Source organism: Tiliqua scincoides, chromosome 12 (genome assembly GCF_035046505.1).
Source record: "Tiliqua scincoides isolate rTilSci1 chromosome 12, rTilSci1.hap2, whole genome shotgun sequence".
In the NCBI taxonomy this organism is placed as follows: Eukaryota; Metazoa; Chordata; class Lepidosauria; order Squamata; family Scincidae; genus Tiliqua; species Tiliqua scincoides.
This window is the reverse complement of record NC_089832.1, coordinates 15,171,909-15,189,955: the sequence shown is the minus strand read 5'-3', so window position 1 is coordinate 15,189,955 and position 18,047 is coordinate 15,171,909. Positions and strand designations below refer to the sequence as shown.

General features: G+C 46.3%; 1 protein-coding gene and 1 long non-coding RNA gene across 4 annotated transcripts in view; one reads left to right on the top strand and one right to left on the bottom strand.

Moving 5' to 3' along the window:
• Positions 1-18,047, top strand: part of TENM1 (teneurin transmembrane protein 1) — a 277,961-nt gene that overhangs the window by 63,718 nt on the left and 196,196 nt on the right. The window lies entirely within an intron of this gene.
• Positions 14,547-18,047, bottom strand: part of LOC136663101 (uncharacterized) — a 41,639-nt gene continuing 38,138 nt past the window's right edge. For both annotated transcript variants that reach the window (XR_010795013.1, XR_010795014.1), the window contains one exon: positions 14,547-17,795. This is a non-coding gene — a long non-coding RNA (uncharacterized lncRNA). The remainder of the gene's footprint in view (positions 17,796-18,047) is intronic.

Sequence of the window (18,047 nt, the reverse complement as noted above, 5' to 3'; positions counted from 1 at the left end):
TTAAATCTGTTTTAACCTGTTGTAAGCCGCCTTGAGTCCCTTCGGGGAGAAAGGCGGGGTAACAATAAAGTTTATTATTATTATTATTATTATTATTATTATTATTATTATTATTATTATTATTATTATTTTCTGAAGCAAACATGATTCTTGAGGGTGATGCTCATGTGTATTGTAGCTGGCAAAACCCATAAATGGTTCGGCGTTAAACATGATGGCCATTGCACATACCACCGAATTCCTTCTAGGCAGCCACTTCTGGCCATTTGGAACCTTGGGAAGGGCAGGAGGGCCCTTTTGCTGCCGAACACAACACGCGCTTCCTCTTGGCTGGGGCTCTAGACCCAGGGTGGACTGCCCCCAATTGCTATGCTGCTGCATTCAGTCAGCTCGGATCTTCCCCCTCCTTGTTCTGCCTCCTCCCCTCCCCCACCCTCTCCAGAAAATCTCCCATTCCTCCCCACCCCTTTCCTCCCACTCCCCCATGCAGGCTTACCTGCACTCCTGCAGTAGGTTGTTGTTGGCAACCTTCAGTCTGGAAAGACTCTGGTATCGCGCTCTGAATGGTGGTTCTGGAACAGCGTCTAGTGTGGCTGAAAAGGCCAATTCGGGAGTGACAATCCCTTCCACACTGGGAGCAAGTGCAGTCTGTCCCTGGTCTGTCTCCCTGGCTGTGGGCCTTCCTTCTTTGCCTCAGTCTGTCGGCCAAGTGTCTCTTCAAACTGGGAAAGGCCATGCTGCACAGCCTGCCTCCAAGCGGGCCGCTCAGAGGCCAGGGTTTCCCACCTGTTGAGGTCCACTCCTAAGGCCTTCAGATCCCTCTTGCAGATGTCCTTGTATCGCAGCTGTGGTCTACCTGTAGGGCGCTTTCCTTGCACGAGTTCTCCATAGAGGAGATCCTTTGGGATCCGCCCATCATCCATTCTCACGACATGACCGAGCCAACGCAGGCGTCTCTGTTTTAGCAGTGCATACATGCTAGGGATTCCAGCACGTTCCAGGACTGTGTTGTTTGGAACTTCCCTAGCTATGTGAGTCCGAGCTGCAGGTGCCAGCAGAATGCCCCCCCCCCCGGATGTGGTACAAACCTGCCACTCTGGGAAACTTCTAAATAAGGCCTCAGTCTCTTTAGAAGACCAACCAGGTGTTGAAAATGTCATTCCATCTAGGCTGAACTGCCATTGCTTAAGCAACCAGATATTAGAGCTACTCTTCATTCCTCTCTTCTTATCGACACTACTGTCCTTTTGAAGAGAGAGAAAAATATTGAAAGGATGTGCAGTTATTCCTGTGAGAGAGATTTTTTTTGCACAGCTGACTGTTCTCCATATATAAAGCACCATCTATGTGTTGCCTAATAATGCCCTCTGCATTAATATATGCCATTAGTGTGAATTATTTATATAAGTAAGCATGACCCATAATGGCAGAATGACTCCCTGACCCTTGAAATAAGTGCTCGAAAAATGTCCCTTTGCACTGAGTATGATCCAGAGGCTGGAATTTGCTGTTTCCGAGCATTACGATTGAGCGGGCTAGCGGGGCAGCACATTAATTCCCACAGCTGAAAATGGATGTGAATGTATTTTCTACTGCATTTATTGGAAAGAACCTCATTGCTGCTCACCAGAGCCATTCTCGTTCCCCCTGCTGCCGCCTTTGATAACCTCAGAGACTGTTTCTTGCAAGTGTGATCCTTGGAGTAAAATGGAAGTGTGATAAACATGGGGAATCAGTGGTCAGGTCCTGCCTGTCAGGTCTAGGCTGCATCATAGAGCAGCCTGGTCTATGGGGACATCCTGGTTGTCCCCATAGACAACCAGGGACATCCTGGTTGGGGCCTGGTGGGGACACCCAAGGACTGTGTTCCTGAAAGGGGTCAGGCCCATGCTTTTCACCTGGGAAGCATCACCTGGGAAGCATCTCCTGTGTGATTTTCCCCTCCCATCACCCAGTAAGGGTCCCCATGGCTTAGGGTCAGAGCAGCAGCAATCTGATATCATCCTACCAGGTGCTATTTAAAAACCCCTGGCTGCCCCATACCCAAACACTGTGACTGGCTCCACCTCCTCAAGCAGCCATTTTGCGCTGGGGGCTCTCAGAAGCTGAGAGTCTGCCCGTAACTGGGCACCAGTTATAGGCATCGGTGTCACTCATCCAGTCAAGTACTGGGCCCCACAAAGAGGGACGTTTATGGGCCGCCACTTCCAGACCTCCCTCGTCATCCCTCGTAGGACTGGCAGCTTTGGAAGTGCCACAGCAACTGACAGGCAGAGGCGTAACTTGGACAGGCCCTAAGAAGCACCCACCCTTGGCACTGTGTCAAGGAGAAGGGCACATGAATGCCCCCCAAGCTCCGGCCTCCACAGGAGAAGGAATGGGTGCACACAAAGCTGCCGCAGCGAACACCCCTCCTTGGGAGAGAACGTGGAAGTGACTGCCTTGTACAGCAAGCAACGCAAGGCAGTCACTTCTGGTTTCTCCACAGAGAAGGAGGTTCTGGTGGGTTCAAGGGGAGCCTTTACAGGAGAAGGAACAGAGCATGCAAAACCACTGCAGTGAGTGCCCTTCCTCCAAAGAGTACCCAGAAGTAATGTCATGTGACATCATGACATTACTGTTCTGGCCTCAAGGCAGTGCGTTAATCTCTGTTGACGGGACTTGTCTACCCCAACGTCTGTATCTCATGAGGTTGCGACATTGTCCTGGGTTCTTGAGCTGTTGGTGGGAGAATTGAGATGCTTCAAGCACGTTCCTGTTTTGGTCTTGAATTGCTCTAGGAGACGCAGGTGCAGTGGCTTCAGGGTTGTGCTTCAGGGTTGCACTGTGGAAGAGTGCCCTTGTCTGAGCCACAGAGATACTGGGCTCCTGTTTTTTCTGTGCGATTCATCACCCCAGGCTCCTGGTGAACCGCAATGCTATGGCATGAAGAGACATGCCAGTTATACAAGGCTAACTCCGGGAGATACCTTTTTTCTTTTCTTTCCTTTAATTACACCTACCATCTACAAATTTTGTGTTTAAATGATTTAAGTTGCCGGCTGCTTCTGCCAATCTGGATGCTGTAATTATCGCGCTAAGAAAAACACTGTTAAAAATTCATGCTCACTCTTTGCATCTTTCATTATGCATAGTAACTAAACAGTTTACTGTTTAGATAGCAGAGACGCAGACCGACGGCAAATTGCATGTGCCCGGGGGGTACTTTAAGCATTGAAAACGGCAACCGGGAACAACAACTTGTGAGAGAGATTACCAGTCCTCGTCCAAGCTGGACTGGTTCTGGAAATGATGCTGAAATTTTGCACACGCACTTCACTCACATTGCCGCTGCCTTCACATATGTCCCTTCTCAACGGGCCAAATGGCAGTTCTGCCCCCAGGATCTTCCTTGCTCACTTAGTTTGGAAGAACAGACAAAGGTGTTACTGGTACTGAGTTGATCGCAGTGGCCCTCTTCTCGATAAGAGGCGTGACGGGGTGCGGGAGGGGCCAGAGCCGTCAGAGCTGATCTCCACTGGAACCTGGGCCGTGTGGCCCAACACGGGACTCTTCAATCCTGTGCCAGCTCAAGAGCTGCCACAGAATCGGCAGAATCGAAACGGGATATTCATATTTTATGTATCTGGTGAAGTGATCCACTGTAGTGGATCCTCTGAAATCTACTGAAAAAGTTTGTGTGAGTTAAATCCATTAGATTTAGGATACAGTAAGACTCTTTGTGTTTGCTTCCAAGCAGAGCATGTACCCTGACGCACACAAAAAATTCATTTCCTATTTCCAGTTTTACATAGAGTGTCGCTTTCTGACCACTTGCCAAGTCATGACTCAGGGTTGACAGGTGAAAGTATTCTAAAGCTTGAGAATTGCTATAGGACCCATCTGTTATAGTACTGTGTGAATTCTTAAGCGGAGGGCGAGACCACAAGTGTCTATTTTTCTTCCTCTAGTGGTGGTTTGAATCTAACCAGTGACTTTGGTTCTAAAGTTCTGTGTTTGAGTTGCAGTGAGGTCATTGAGAGGTTTACCTGTGGAGCATCACACAGTCAAGTTACCAGTTGATGCCGTGGTCCTTGTGTGTGTGTGTGTGTGTGTGTGTGTGTGTGTGTGTGTGTGTGAGAGAGAGAGAGAGAGAGAGAGAGAGAGAGAGAGCACTAAGTTACCAATCTGCTAATATATATTTAAAATCCTCAGCAAGTTATTTAAATTAATTAATTCCAGAAAAAGTATGTCTTTGCCTATGGGGAAAACTACAATATGAATATTGATTAAAGTTTCCAGGTTCTATTGTGATAGATGGATTATTGAAGGGATTTGTGCTTTGGTTTCTATACATTTTCATGAACCTCCAGTGGAAAATCTTGTGCATAATTAATCATTTGGATGGGACTTGCATGATGTGACGTGCTTTCAAATATTTTCTGTGGCAACTCAAAATCACATTGATTTTGTGGCATTTCAAAGCCATGTCCATTTTTTTGTTGTTGTTTAAAAAAAAAAAAGAAAGAAGAGGAATGACTTCACCTAAATCAGGGGTCTCCAAACCCCAACCCAGGGGCCAGAGGCGGCCCACGAAGAGCCTCTATTCGGCCCGCGGCCAGCCTCTGATCCCCTGAGAGCCTCTGGCCCAGTTGACCAAACAGAACCAGAGTTGTGCTTGTATGTGCTTTATTTCCTTGGCTGTGTTCGTGCTTGGAGAAATCCTGGACATTTGAGCCCATTCATTCATTCATTCATTCATCTAAGTTCCATCTCTAATGCATTTATTTAAATTTTATATTTAATTTTCTTTTCGGCCCTCGACACCATGCCAGATATTTGATGCGGCCCTTTGGCCGAAAAGTTTAGAGATCCCTGCCCTAGATCACTGAGATGGAGGATGAACTGGGATTTGATCTTAAGCCTCCCAAGTGCAGATTCAGGGTGCTGTGTGTTGGGCCAACTGAACCCACTGAAAGAGAGGTCTTGTTCCAAGGCAACAGTCAGAAATTATTATGTACTTTCAGCCTCCCAGAACACTGTACTGTTGGCCTGAATGTTATCTCTCACCAACAAAAAAGCGTGAAATTGCTGATGTCGAATTCATCAGGAGGTTTGCTTATTTTCCTTTGCAACTGAATCTGAACCAAGGTTGTATTTGAAGCTACTGCCAGAGGTGTTTAATTAGCACCTTAAATCTTGGACTATTATCAAAGCCCTGAGTCAGGCCTCCCCCCCCCCCACTCATCATGCACTAGGTGGGCAGCTGTGTCCCCACAGATTACTGGGTGGCTTCCCCTCCCCCTCAATAATGGGGGGGGGAAAGAATATTTTCCTCTGTATGGTCCTTAGCAGCTTTAGCAGCAACTCCCCCCATTGTGGTGTAGCTAAAGGGGATGGAGGTACAGGGTCCCAGACACCACGCTGGGGTGGGGCAAAATACTCCTCTGTTCTGCTCTTGGAGGTGATGGCTGAAGCTGGCTGTGGGCCTACGAGGGGGTGAGGGGTTGCAAAAAGGGTGCAGGAGAAGGTACTGTGGCAGCAAGGAGATCTCACCACTGCCGCAGTAACTTCTCCCGCACCCCCTCCTCAGGGGCTCTTGGAGCAGTTGCAAGCTGCTTAGAGTGGCCAACTGGTTTTTCTCAAAAAAAAAAAGCCATTGGTTGCTCAGAGCAGTACTCAACCTTTCTGAGCATGCCATAACCCGAAAGTAGCTTGTAATGACATCATCATGAAGTTGCAATTCCTTCCAGGTCAGGCACTTCAAGGATTGGCATCAAGAGTTATGGTCCTGGGTGCCACATGGACCAGCTACGTCGCAGCTCCCCTATCTGCCAGTGTGCTCTCTCCCAAAGTTTGCTGCATCTTCGCAGGGATCTTGGGGAGGAGAAGGAGGAGTTACTGCATAAATGAACGCTTGTCCCAACGCTCCTCCTTCTCCTGTTCTCCCCATCAGCAAATGATGAGAGGGACTCTGGGGAAAAACTTCCATTTGCGGGTGGGGCAATCCGGGATGGCAGCAAAGGGCCTGTGTGTTGGCCTCCTGACAGCAATGCAGCCTCTGCCTGGGGTGGTGCCAAGTTTGACCAGGTTGGGCTCTAGCTATGTGCCCACACCTGTAGGAGGACCAGCCTGTCCAACCCAGCCCCTAAATCCTCATGACTAGTGGTAGCAAGCAATATCCTGGCAGAGGGTGGGATGCACCACACTGGGTCAGCGCATGGTTTTCCTCAGGGTACACTGCAGTCGAACAGTGGCACTGCAAGTCAGTAGCATAGCTGCAGGGGAGGCAGTGCACTAAATATTGCAGGCACTGCAGTGTACCCCTCCCTCACTCACCATCAGAGCCATTCTGGGAGCAACAGCAATGCACTGTGTTGCCATCTCTGCCCAGAATGGCTCTTGCGGCAAGTAGGAGGGCATATTGTGGCACCTCCAATATTTACCACTATGCTACTGCTGCAAGTACCTCCTCAGAGGCAGCACATATGCTTGATGTCCACATATGCTCCCCCCAACTTGCTAGCAACTAAAGCTTCTGTACCAGAGCAAACAGCCATGGGGGAGTCAGATCTGAATCCGCATCATGGTAGGGCAGCAAGTGGAAGTTCGATCCTCCCAACCTGGTCCTGAGCCAGGTTGGGACTTTGGCAGATATTTGTTGTTGGCAACCTTCAGTCTCGAAAGACTCTGGTATCACACTCTGAATGGTGGTTCTGGAACAGCGTCTAGTGTGGCTGAAAAGGCTGATTCGGGAGTGACAATCCCTTCCGCACTGGGAGCAAGTGCAGTCTGTCCCTGGTCTGTCTCCCTGGCTATGGGCCTTCCTTCTTTGCCTCTTAGCCTCAGTCTGTTGGCCAAGTGTCTCTTCAAACTGGGAAAGGCCATGCTGCACAGCCTGCCTCCAAGCGGGCCGCTCAGAGGCCAGGGTTTCCCACCTGTTGAGGTCCACTCCTAAGGCCTTCAGATCCCTCTTGCAGATGTCCTTGTATTGCAGCTGTGGTCTACCTATAGGGCGCTTTCCTTGCACGAGTTCTCCATAGAGGAGATCCTTTGGGATCCGCCCATCATCCATTCTCACGACATGACCGAGCCAACGCAGGCGTCTCTGTTTTAGCAGTGCATACATGCTAGGGATTCCAGCATGTTCCAGGACTGTGTTGTTTGGAACTTTGTCCTACCAGGTGATGCCGAGGATGCGCCAGAGGCAGCGCATGTGGAAAGCGTTCAGTTTCCTCTCCTGTTGTGAGCGGAGAGTCCATGACTCGCTGCAGTACAGAAGTGTACTCAGGACGCAAGCTCTGTAGACGCACGGTGGGAAAACAGACACACACACACACACACACACACACACACACACACACAACTGTTTTGCAATTGCTTCAGTTTTTATATATACATTGTCTACATTGGTTAACAGCCCTGGCAGTCCCATCAATGGGATGGAAGTTTGTGGGATATAAATATTTTAAATGAGCCTATTTGCCATAATGAAGAAATGTTGTTTTGGAAGGCAAGAACTCTGGGATTTCTAGCTGCTAGTAAACTTGAACCGGCATACACACCATATCAACAAAATCTGAGAGCCCTGCGTTTCAGTGGCAGGTTCACCATTGGCTCGTTCTGCGGGCCTCGTTCTTTCTCAGACTGTCTCGCGGTTCTCTATCAAGCTGAAATAATTACAACTTTTGTCTCGCTGATGAGAGAACTTTGGATGGAGATGCTTGTCTGAACACCTGAATTGGTCACAAAACTGTGCGTCTGTGTGCTAATGGGAGGGTTGAGAACAAAACGCCGAAAGAGAACGCTTGGGTGGAATAAAAGGGAATACTTTTCATTTTAAGGAAGTCTTTTCATTTTAATTTTTAAAGAACCCCATTTGTTAAAACACGCACATCTGTATAGTTTTTTATTGAAATAGAACATAAAAGAAAATCATGTTGGCATCCTTCAGTCTCGGAAGACTATGGTATCGCGCTCTGAATAGTGTTCTGGAACAGAGTGTCCTCTCCAGTGCGCGAAGCCTGGGTAAAGTAGATATGGAGGATAGACTGTTACCCATGCAGCAAATCCCCCCTCCACGTCGCTGAAATGGTCCAATGGAAAGGCAGAGGCCAATACGGTTGGTTCCAGCGGCGTCGCAGGAGTTGCCAGAACGTGACTGTGTTCGGCCATGAACTGCCTCAGGGACTCCGGCTCTGGATTTTGCCTGGAGGTTGACTCCTGAAGCCTTTTCCATAACTGGATGTAGCCACAAGGCAGTGGAGGTTTGGGATCAGAGCTTTCCTTCTCTCAGATGAGCTGCCTTCCCAAGCTGACGAGCCCCATCTACCCAGTGGCTGTTTAGTCGCCTCTTATGACAAGTACAGCCAAACTGAGGGCCTGTTCTTATCCCTAGCCCCCAGGGATGATAAATGTAGTTTATGTATGTAAATGTAGTTTAAATGTAGTTATAAGGAAATGTAGTTGTTCTATCTGGGTACACAATGGTCTGCTCCAGTTTGTTGCAGGGGAGAGAGAGAGAGAGAGAGAGAGAGACTTCATTTCATTAAACTAGGGATTCTCAAACCTTTTAGCACTGGGACCCACTTTGTAGAGTGACAATGTGTCGGGACCCACCAGAAGTGATGTCATTAACCTGGAAGTAATGTCATGGCTGGAAGTGACATAATCAAGCAGGAAAATTTTAACACCCCATATGACAAAATTAAATAAATAAGGGTGCAATCCTAACCCCTTATGTCAGTGCTTTCCGTCACCGACTTCAGGGCAATGCAGCTCTGAGGTACGGGAACAAACATTTCTTTACTTTAAGGAGGCCTCCGTGAGTGACACCCAACTGCAGGATGCAGCACACATCCCATTGGCGCTTCTGTGCCAGTGCTGTAAAGCACTGACATAAGGGGTTAGGATTGCACCCTAATAAGTAAATTAAAAGTTTATTTTTTTTTTGTAAAAAAAACCCTCCCACCATACCAAGTACCACCTACCTGTACCAAACACTTGCTGATCTGTTTAAGAAAACATTAAACAACCCAAATACTGCAATCCTATCCACACTTACCCAGGAGTAAGCCCTAATTACTATCGTTGTTAAAAAGCATCTACATCAGCGATTTTTGACCTTTTTCATCTGACGGCACACTGACAAGGCACTAAAATGGTCAAGGCGCACCATCAGGTTTTTTGATAATTGCCAAGGCACACCATGCTGCCAATGGGGGCCTCACATCCTTATTGGCCCTACTAATAAATGACCTTCCCTCAAATTCCTGTGGCACACCTGTGGACCACTCGCGGCACGCCAGTGTGCCACGGCCCAATGGTTGAAAATGTCTCATCTACACAGTGACCTGTTAAAAGTACAGATCAGTCACGTTTCCCCAAATACTTCACATAGAGTCAGTTCTGTCTATATGCAAATTTGCTATCTGTGAATTTGCTTATCTGTGAATTCGCTATCTGTGAATTTGCAAAATTGCCACCTCCTCCTCATTACCTGTGACTGTTCTTTTATCTGTGAATGACTTGCCCCACCATATTTGGCACCATGTTGGGGATCCAGCTGAACCTTCTCAGGCCCATCAGTGAGAGGCTGATGATGAGAGGTCTCTGGAAGACTACCTAAGGGCTGTTCTGTGGCTGGAGCGAGCCAAGGGAACGTAAGAACAGCCCCACTGGATCAGGCCATAGGCCCATCTAGTCCAGCTTCCTGTATCTCACAGCGGCCCACCAAATGCCCCAGGGAGCACACCAGATAACAAGAGACCTGCAAGGCTTCCTGGGAATTGTAGTTAAGAACATAAGAACAGCCCACTGGATCAGGCCACAGGCCCATCTAGTCCAGCTTCCTGTATCTCACAGCGGCCCACCAAACGCCCCAGGGAGCACACCAGATAACAAGAGACCTCATCCTGGTGCCCTCCCTTGCATCTGGCATTCTGACATAACCCATTTCTAAAATCAGGAGGTTGCGCATACACATCATGGCTTGTACCCCGTAATGGATTTAGTTAAGTAATGGAAGAAGTTAAGAGACAGGTGGAGAAGGAGGAGGAGGATGGTAGGTGAAGCAGCCCCCTCCCTGCTGCTGTTTTCTGAGGCCTCAATTTTGGGACAGCAACCTTCAACGAGTTGAGGGATAGCACAGATAAATTGCATCACCTTAACCTTCAACACATCAAGGGACATCCAGCATGGAGGAGGAAATTTTTGATGTTGATGAGCCCTCACTATCACCCCGTCCCACAGTCTTCAAGTTAAGTTTCAGGTTCATAAAATCCATAGACTGTATGGTGAAGAGGGTCCCCCGGAACCCAATGCCATTTTCCCCATAGGCTCAGTGATTCAGAGCCAATCCTATGCCTGTCTACTCAAAAGTAAGTCCCATTGTAGTCAATAGGGCTTACTCCCAGGAAAGTGTGGATAGGATTGCACACTCAATATCCCTTAATTTAGTATCCGCTATGTTTTCCAGGAACCTAACCAGAGCAGATAATGAGGACTGTAACATGGTAGCATCAAGACTAATATTAAAAATAAAATGCACATATGAAATGAATGGGGACTCACTTAAAATTGGCTCATGACCCAACTAGTGGCCCCAACTCACAGTTTGAGAAGCAGTGCATTAAACAGTATCCCATAAAAGGACTAGCATATATGTAAGTGCATTTGAAACATAAATAATATCAGCTGGAAAAAGGAGAATTTCCTTGTTCCCTGTCCCCCCATTCAATAGAAGAATTTTTTCAACATTTGTGCTCAATCCATTTATTTATTTTTTTTACCCCTGGCTCTTTCTTAGGTCTTTTTATGTCCTCACGTGCACTCTTGCTGTCACCTGTAATGGAGCTCATTCAGAGATGACAAGAGGAAGAGACCAAATAGCACTGTCAGTGATAAACCATCCAGAAAAGGGCAGATTAAAGTGGATTTTCTGCACTCCGCTATTTCTCGTTACTGCACAGCTTTCTGAATCTCAGACTAGCCTTGGCAGGAGACATTCATATCAGCAACCATCAGAGGGTGACATACGTGCCCACATATAGGACAATGGCAGCCACTCACTGTGGTTCTTTTATTCCCCATAATCTAGCAAGGAAGATCTGTGCATTGAAAAAATAATTCCCAGTTACTTAGCCTTGTTAATGCAAATGCATACTTTGGACCATTGGTTCCCAAACCAGGAATTGTGACTCAAACCAGAGTTGTGAGGATATTCCATACACTTACAGGAAGATCTTAGGAGAAAAAGGGTTTGCTGATGCCTGGGTCCAGACTCACTTGGCTCCAGCAGATCTGGTCAAGCTTCTGGCATTGTCCCTCCCTCCACAGAACAGGCCACTGTCTTGGTGTTGGGACTTGAGGACCCTCTGACGTGCTGCTTGCTCAAGAGGTGCGGCTGGGCAAGCTGCAAATTTGGTGGTGTGGTCAAGGCATATCAAACGAGGTGTAAATTAAAAATACATGAACCACAGGAATGTATGCAAATAGTACAGGTTAGGGGGAAGTCAGGTATCACTTGGGTTGATGACTGACAATTTAAGGAAAGGGGGGGTACTGGAACTGGAAGAGTGAGGCTACAGGTGCTGATGGCTGAGATAATTTGTCGTCACCAGATTTTGGATCTCACAAAGTTTTTGAGAAGCACAATCACAGGGCCTTGGGTGGTTTTCATTTTCTTTTCTTGCAGTGTTTCTTTGTAGTATTGCATAGCCAGCTGCGCATCTCTCCTCGCTTTTGAGCTATGTTCACCTTTTGAATTGCCTTTGTCTAACACAGCTGAAGTGCTCTCAATTAAACGGAATGCCTCTGTCAATTGCAGAGCCATTAAGAGTTTGAATGACCTCAGCTGCCTCTTTGTTCTCCACTTCCTCATGTTCTTTCTCCTTTTCAAGGTCAAGCAAGTCTTTGGGCAGAAGTCCTTCTTTATGAGAGTCTTAATAACTCCTGAACATCAGTGCTCAGTGTTTCTCAACGTGTGTCCCCCACCATACCACTTTGCAAGGACCACCTAGTGGAAATACCACTGGAAGTAACAAGCAATGATGTCATCACCGATTACTTCTGGATTCAGAAGCCAGGCATGACGCAACAAAGAGGTGCAGGGCAGATGGAGTGGGCTTTTTTGAGCACGCAAAAAGCGCATGCTGGAGTTCTGCCCACCAAGCCAAGTCTCCTACTGCTGCTTATTGCATTGCAATGCTGGTCTCATTGCCAAGCAGTGGGGGTCCTGCATGAACCACTGGACACCACCTCCAGAACCACCAGTGGTAAAAGTACCACTGATTGAGAAACACTGTCCTAGCTTCACCTTTTCAAGACCTACTTTCTTAGCCAAACACACAGTTTTTTCCCCTCTGTTTTTAGGACCCAGTCCTATTCAACATTCCAGCACTGGTGCAGCCATGCCATTGGGGCTTGTGCTGCATCCTATGGTGAGGGGACAATCCTAGAAGCCACCTCAAGGTAAAGGAATGTTTGTTCCCTTACTTCGGGGCTGCACTGTGGCTGCATCAGCACTGGAATGTTGGACAGGATTGAGCCTTTAGGTAGGTCACTTCAACACCAAATCTTCCAAAGGCACACACTAGCTATGGACTCAGTTTTCCCCCCGGACACCATTCATAGAAGTAACTGCACCCCATGCCTCATCAACAAGCATCACAGAGGCTCTAATGTTATACAATTTCCAGAGATCTTTAGCAGTCATTTTCTCCATGGACAAGACAGCATTAAATGTTTTCTTGAAATAATCCTTAAACATACTATTCACACTTGAATCTTTTAACTGGATGATGGATGTGGTGTTTGGGGGAAGATAGGCAACTTGGACATTTTCCCAAAAATCTTGAATTGAACTTGGATGTACAGAATTAGCCTTGAATTGCTTCACTGGGCCTTCTTCATCCTTCTGTAGTCCTTCAAAGATTTTGCACGCTTAGGGTTTAGGAACATGTTGACGGTTACTTTGCTCTCGTTTTTATCTTCGATCCATGTGCTCAACATCTACTCCATGTGTTCCTTTATAGAACTTTGAGCAAAGAGGTTTTCTTTGAACCTGCAGATGTCCCTGATTGAGCACTTTATCTTTTTGGCACTGACTCAAATATTTCTAACAGTGCTCTCACATAAACCAAGCACGTGGCCAACATCCGATGCACGCTCTCCTTTTTGAAGGCACTTGATCACATCTAATTTCACATCAATTGTGATTGCGTTTCATGCCTTTTTAGCTTTAGGTTCCCCAGACAAAGCAGAATAAAGTTTTCCAGACATGATTTCACACTGAGAGATATAACACATGTCTGTACTGCCAGTTCAACATGTGGAAGCCCAGGAAGTTTTACTGGATTATTTTAAAATTTGCATGCGTGAATTAGGATTCCGGTATTAATTGAACAAGTGCGTTATTTCAAAAACGTGTAAATCAAAACTGCGTGAACCAAGATATGCCTGAATTCCATTTGCCTGGTAAGTTGGATCAGTGGTTTTCACTATGATTTTTATTTTTATTTATTTTAGAGATTATATCCCGCCTTTCTATCCAATGAGGACACTCAAGGCAGTTCACAATTAAAAAACATAATTAAAAACATAAAATATACATATATAAAAGACATTAAAAACAATAAAACACAATAAAAACCTGGATCCCAAATTTAAAATCCATTCAAAGAGTGCCATGCCCCCTGGTGTCAGCATAAAAGGCCTCCCTAAATAAAAATGATGATGATGATGCATTCATTATATCCCCTATGAATGTCTGTAAAGGGCTCCAGTGTAGTGATTCTCAAACATTTAGCACTGGGACCCACTTTTTACAATGAGAATCTGTCAGGACCCACTGGAAGTGATGTCATGACCAGAAGTGACATCATCAAGCAGGAAATTTTTTAACAATCCTAGGCTGCAATCCTACCCACACTTACCCATGAGTCATTGGCATCCTTCAGCCTCTGAAGACTATGGTGTCACGCTCTGAATGGTGGTTCTGGAACAGAGTGTCCTCTTCAGTGCGTGAAGGCTGGGTAAAGTAGATATGGAGGATAGACTGTTTCCCATGCAGCAAATCCCCCCTCTCCACATCGCTGAAATGGTCCAATGGAAAGGCAGAATGGTTGGTCCCAGCGGCGTCGCAGGAGTTGCCAGAACGTGACTGTGTTCAGCCATGAACTGCCTCGGACTCCGGCTCCGGATTTTGCCTCGAGGTTGACTCCTGAAGCCTTTTCCTTAACTGGATGTAGCCACAAGGCAGTGGAGGTTTGGGATCAGAGTTTTCCTTCTCTCAGATGAGCTGCCTTCCCAGGCTGACGAGTCCCATCTACCCGGTGGCTGTTTAGTCGCCTCTTACGACAAGTACAGCCAAACTGAGGGCCTATTCTTATCCCCAGCCCCAGGGGACTTACCCATGAGTAAGTCCCATGTGCTATCATTGTTAAAAGCATATACATAGTAGTCTGTTAAAAGTACAGATGTGTAACATTTCCCCAAATGCAACCACATCCCATGGTAGCATCAAGTTTAACATATTCAAAATAAAATATTGAAATGAATGGGGACCCACCTGAAATTGGCTCACGACCCACCTAGTGGGTCCCGGACCACAGTTTGAGAAACACTGCTCTAGTGTGTTGACTAGGTCTAATATTATACCTGCTCTTGCTTAGGGAGTTGGCTCATTTCTCCCCGCACCTCCAAAATTATGCTCCACAAATTTCAATGCCAAATAATTCTCCAGCTCTTCTCCAAATGCTTGAATATTTGCCAACCCATTCACCATCTGTATATGACCAATGGTATTTGATATTCACCATGCAATCCTATTTGACCATGCTTGATAGCTGACATTTAATGGTATTTAGTATCTGTCAGCATCTGATAGGTAATATGCAATGGTATTTGGTATTTGACAAGTGACAGCTTATGACATTTCAAATGTGATGACTGCCAAAATCAATCTATCACATTATTTATCCCGTTGATACACTGGCATGGTGATAAATCTGAATATTTGGAGCACCAAAATCTCCATGTTTTCCGAACTCATGCATTTGTCTTTGTTTAACTCTGAGTTTCTTATTCCCTAACTCAGTGGTTCCCAAACTGTGGGTCGGGACCCACTGGTGGATCGCAGCCTGATTTTTGGTGGATTTCCAAAGTGTGATGGAAAGATATTATAATAGTAGTAGTAGTAGTAGTAGTAGTAGTAGTAGTAGTAGTAGTAGTAGTACAGGTATTTATATACAGCCTTTCTTGGTCTTTATTCAAGACTTTATTCAAGGCAGTTTACATAGGCAGGCTAATTTAAATCCCCGGAGGGATTTTTACAATTGAAAGAAGGCTCTATCTTTCAAGAGCCACAACAAATTCAGATGTTTCGTTCTGATCTGGCCTCCATCCTGGCCTCCATCCTCCCACGCTCAGAGCAGACGAAATAGCTCAGCTCAGCTTGCCAGCTGCTTCAAGGTCGCACGGTGCCGGTGGCCTCGAACTGGCGACCTTGTGGATGTTATCTTCAGGCAAATGGAAGCTCTACCCTCTAGACCAGACCTCCTGCCCATGATGAGATAGCTACTTGCCTCAAGCCCTAAGGCTGGACCAGGTGGAGCTGGTGGTGGAAATGGTAGGGATACAGTCCAGGAAGGGAAGGTCCCAAGGCTTTAATAAGTCATTAGGGATGGTTATAAAGGCTCTCTGGACTGACTACCTCAGGGCTGCTACCCTGGGACTGGGACAAGCCCAAGGAAAGATCCTGGAGGAAGACGTGGGGTGAAGCAATCCCCTCCCCCTTGCTGAACTCTGAGGCCTGGTTGGAGGAATCCTGGTTGTTGGACCAGCAACACCCTCTTTTGTTTCTACTCCTCTTTCCCTGGGGCTCAGGGATGTTCAACTGGGTCATCTACAGCAATAAAATGTTCCAAAGGCTAGACTTGCACCTCTCCCTCACCCACATGGTGACTACCTGGGACTGCACTGCAGCATGACTTTCCGGCCTAGGCTTGAAGATTTTTCATGAATGCTCCAGGGACACCCACCCCCTCCCCTTTACTACATATACTGTGGTTTAACGGCTACATTTTTGACTTTATGATTTTAGTCTGAAATATTTCCAGATAAAGTTTTTTTCCTCTGAGGGATAAAATGTATTTATATACCCCAAACTGTAAATTTTCAGGAGAAAAATATGATTAACTGCTAAGAGGTATACTGCCACACTGCAGTGTTGGATATTCAGCCCTGTGTGATTCATGTTCCATAAAACTTTATTGTCGTCTCAATCAGATTCTGAATGCTGCAAGGCAAAAAAGTATGAATATTTGTGTGGTTGAAAAATGGCATTTGCAATGGTTGTGTAATATCTTTAATTTAGCCATTGAAGCCTACAGCTTCAAGAATGGCCTGGTTAAAATGCATATCTTTGTACATGTGGTCATTTCCCTTCCAAAAACTGTTGTTCTTAAAACTCCATCAGAAACAGTAAACAGACATGTCACTTTTGCAACAAATGCTTGCAGTGCAGTTCCTAGTTATGCACACCTCAAACCCACCTGGCCAACATCCTGAAGTCTAGACTATGGCTTGCAAATTCCATTCAGTTTCTCAAAATGTAACTACAGCAGTGTTTCTCAAACTGTGGGTCAGGACCCACTAGGTGGGTCGCGAGCCAATTTCAGGTGGGACCCATTCATTTCAATATTTTATTTTGTATATATTAGATTTGACGCTACCACGGTGTGTGACTGCATTTGGGGAAATGTTACAGACCTGTAACAAGCTACTGTGTATATTCTTTTGACAATGATAGTCAATGGGACTTACTCCTGGGTAAGTGTGGGTAGGATTGCAGCCTAGGATTGTTAAAAATGTTGCTGCTTGATGATGTCACTTCTGGTCATGACATCACTTGCGGTGGGTCCTGACAGATTCTCATTCTAAAATGTGGGTCTGGGTGCTAAATGTGTGAGAACCACGGAGCTACAGCATCAAATGCAGCTGTTTGCCCCTGGTGGGAAGAGTAATTAGTTGTTGCTGCATTCTGCTGCAGCCAGTGGTGTAGCTAGAAGGGGTGCAAAGCACAAAGTTTTGTGGAGTGCTCACTGCGGCGTGCAAGTGGCCCCTCCCCTTCGTAGCCATTTCAGGCCAGAGGTGAATGCAAGGTGAGGCTCCCTGCAAAACGTAATGCTTTGCACCCACTCTGACTACGTCACTGGCTGCAGAGAATGCAGCAACAACTAGTTACTCTTCCCACCAGTTGTTAAAAACACAGAACAAACACACTGCTTAAGACAATGTCTGTCTTCTGTGAAGCAAAACAAAATCTGTAGCCAGTGGATATTTTCTGAGACTTAAAAGTAGCACCAGGTGAAGAAAGGACCTCTGAGATGTGCTTTATAGGCAGAGATGAAAGGCATTAAAATTGATTTCCTGTTGCATAGTGCCGGAAAAGCCTTCATCTTAGAGGAGTTTTATCAATTTTCAGTTACTTTAGTCCTTTCGAGACACTTTCGCTTATATTCGGAGACACCATGTCATGTTAAAAAAAATGATCCATAAAGTAAACCTGGCTCATTAGAGTCAAGGCAACAGCTTGGAAGAAGATGGGTGCGCTCTCGCCAAGCACTTAAGGAGCAGGATTTGCAGGACGCAGCTTGCTCGGCAGCTGACTGTTGAAACAAGGTTGAGTCCGTCCATCAGGGTTAAATCGGTTCTATATCTTTCTTTAGATTAGCACCGGGATGGGTCCAGTATCTCAGGCACAATGTCAGATGCAGCCTTCCCTTAGCTGGTGGTGCTATTCCTTCTCCTGCTCCCTGGATTCAAAAAAGAAGAGGAAACAAGAGGGTAAATAGATGCCCCCCCACCTTACTTGCCACTCCCTTTCACCACCACCTTATTGGCCCTCAGGTCAACTTTTCCTACCATCCAGAAGCTTTCTCTTGTCATTTCATTTCTTCAGCTCCTTTTTGTACCAAGGATCCAGATTCTATTTTTATCGTGGCAGCGTTGCAATCCTATAACATGTAATGGGAGTGTGACCCTTGCCTTAAAAAGACGTGAGTCAG